Here is a 2,774-nt window from a genome sequence, read left to right on the forward strand (position 1 = left end):
GTGTGTAAATGCGTTATACCTAGTCAGTACTGCAGACCGCAGTAATTGGGATTCTTGTGCTCCAGCGTAAAAAATAATAAACTATTCAAATCAATTCAGTAAGTACGATAGTTAAGCTAAGTTGTGCCCCAAAATACCCCACTATGTTGCACAGTTCTCCCCCACACTAATAGCGCTACTGGTCATGATATTATTGATATACTTATCGCTTATAAAGACCAGAAGTTACAAGTAATAAATTCGATACCGAAGATATGGTGATAAATGATTATCAATGTACCTACCTACTTCCGAAAATAACTTTTATTGTTAACATACATATTATAAGTAATTGCCAATTGGATTATTGGACTATCACGTCTTGTCGCTAATCATATCAGCTGTTATTTGTATTGTTAATTTTGTTCTGTGCACGATTACCACGATTATCTATAATATTATCATGGTTTATAAGTATACCTTTTACCAGGTTATCGCGAAGTACATGAAAATACGTTGAGTAGATAAACGGTTATTAGGTTATATTTATTGTTTTAAGCTCGTAAGATAATTCATATTTAATTGTGCCAAATACTTTAAATGATTTGATTAAATCATGATCTTGAATCGTTAATGTTGATAAACTTTTACTATTTAATATTTCACATTTTTAAGTTTTTAAATTTTAATTATGCACTTTTTTATAAATAAAGTTCAAGTAAAAAGTTCTTGTATGTATTTTTTCTTATCTACCACATACACAATATTATATTTTTTTTAATAAAGTACCTAAATTGGTTAGTTGCATGTCAATTGGATACTTGATGAATAGGTACATATTATTGTGTACAATTTGTTGGTAAGTTTTACTAGTTGGTAGTTTCTACAATTAAATAAATGATACAATATGTCATTAAGTTTAAACTTATTTTTGATTTCAGATTAATCATTTATACATCTACAATTGTTGTTTTACAGGGCTTGAAACTGAAAAATTTTTTTCCGGTTTCGGTTTCGGTTTCGGATACCGGTTTTGATTTTTTCCGATTTCGGTTTCGGTTTCGGATACCGGTATTGACTTTTTCCGATTTCGGTTTCGGTTTCGGATACCGGTATTGACTTTTTTCGATTTCGGTTTCGGTTTCGGATACCGGTATTGACTTTTTTCGATTTCGGTTTCGGTTTCGGATACCGGTATCGATTTTTTCCAATTTCGGTTTCGGTTTCGGTTTTTAACGGTTTTAACCGGTATTCAAAATCAGTATCGAATATCGGTTTTAATCCCTGTAATTATAATAATTTATTATGACATAAAATACTGGCGTGGAACCTACTCGCCAGTCGCCAAACATTGCGTGGCGTACGATTTAGCGTTTGGTTGCCTGACAAGTACCTACTATAGTATTTGCATAGTGTGACCAGACGTCCCCCATTAGGGGGGATTGTCCCGTTTTTCAGAGGTGCGTCCCGCATATCTAAATATCCCACTTTTGTCCCGCATTTATGAAAATTGATGTATAGACTGTATAGTATAAAAAAAATACAGACAGTGTACATAATAAAATATTTTATCATGATTCTACACTAACACTCTACAGGACGTTGTATCTTGTATCAGACTTGCAATCATGAATTGATAATAATATTATATTCTTGTGTCACTGATTAGAATTATTATTTACTATAAATTTGGCGGCACTGCTTTGCGGCACAGAATAATATTATATTAAATGTCATTCTATAATCAATGATATGAGCAGGGTGTTATCATGGATAATTCCCATTCAGGAATTCCGATGACCGGCATTCGTATTTCGTATAATAATTTATTAATAAATAATAATCCTTAACGTGAAGTACTAAAAGTAAAGTGACCGTGTAAATTCATAAATCATATTTAACCAAAATGGGCAAACCTAAACGTTTGTGTCGATTCACGCCTGAACTTCGAAATAAATACAGTTTCCTAAAAGAAATCAATGGATCTGATTCCGAACTACTATGTGGAAAATGTAAACGGACTTTCAATATTTCACACGGAGGTGGATATGATATTGAACGACATATTCAATCAATTAAACATAAATCAGCAGATTTAGCCGTTTCATCAAGTAAGCCATTAACGACATATTATAAAAGTAGCGCACCAAGTTCAAGAGATTTGGAAATAGCAGCTGCAGAAGGTGCTTGGGCATACCATACAGTTTCTGAAAATCAGAGCTTTCGTTCGCATGACTGCTTTTCTAAACTCACACAGGCTTGTTTTGAACCTAAATTTCATTGTGCCAGAACAAAGTGTGAAAAAATAGTAACCAATGTTTTTGCTCCATATGCAATTGATATTCTAACTAATCAGCTTAAAAACGCAAATTGCATAAGTATTTTAACTGATGCTTCAAACCATGGAAATATTAAGTTGTTTCCTTTGCTTGTTAGATTGTTTGACCCCCTATATGGAATTCAGATAAAAATATTAAATGTCGAGTCTCAGCCTGGTGAAACTTCTGATATTATTATAAATTATATTGTAAAAACAATAGATGATAATAATATTAGAAATAAAGTAGCTGCATTTTGTGGGGACAACACCAACTGTAATTTTGGTGGTGTTTCAAGACGTGGCACTAATAATGTGTTCCATAAATTACAAGGAAAGCTGGGAAAACAATTGATTGGAGTTGGTTGTGCTGCCCATATTATCCACAATGCTATACAAACCGCTGCTGACTGTCTTCCTATTGATATAGAATGTATAATAGTAAAAATCTATTCTTTTTTTTACATTTACACTGTTA

The sequence above is a fragment of the Acyrthosiphon pisum genome, chromosome X (assembly GCF_005508785.2).
Source record: "Acyrthosiphon pisum isolate AL4f chromosome X, pea_aphid_22Mar2018_4r6ur, whole genome shotgun sequence".
NCBI lineage: Eukaryota > Metazoa > Arthropoda > Insecta > Hemiptera > Aphididae > Acyrthosiphon > Acyrthosiphon pisum.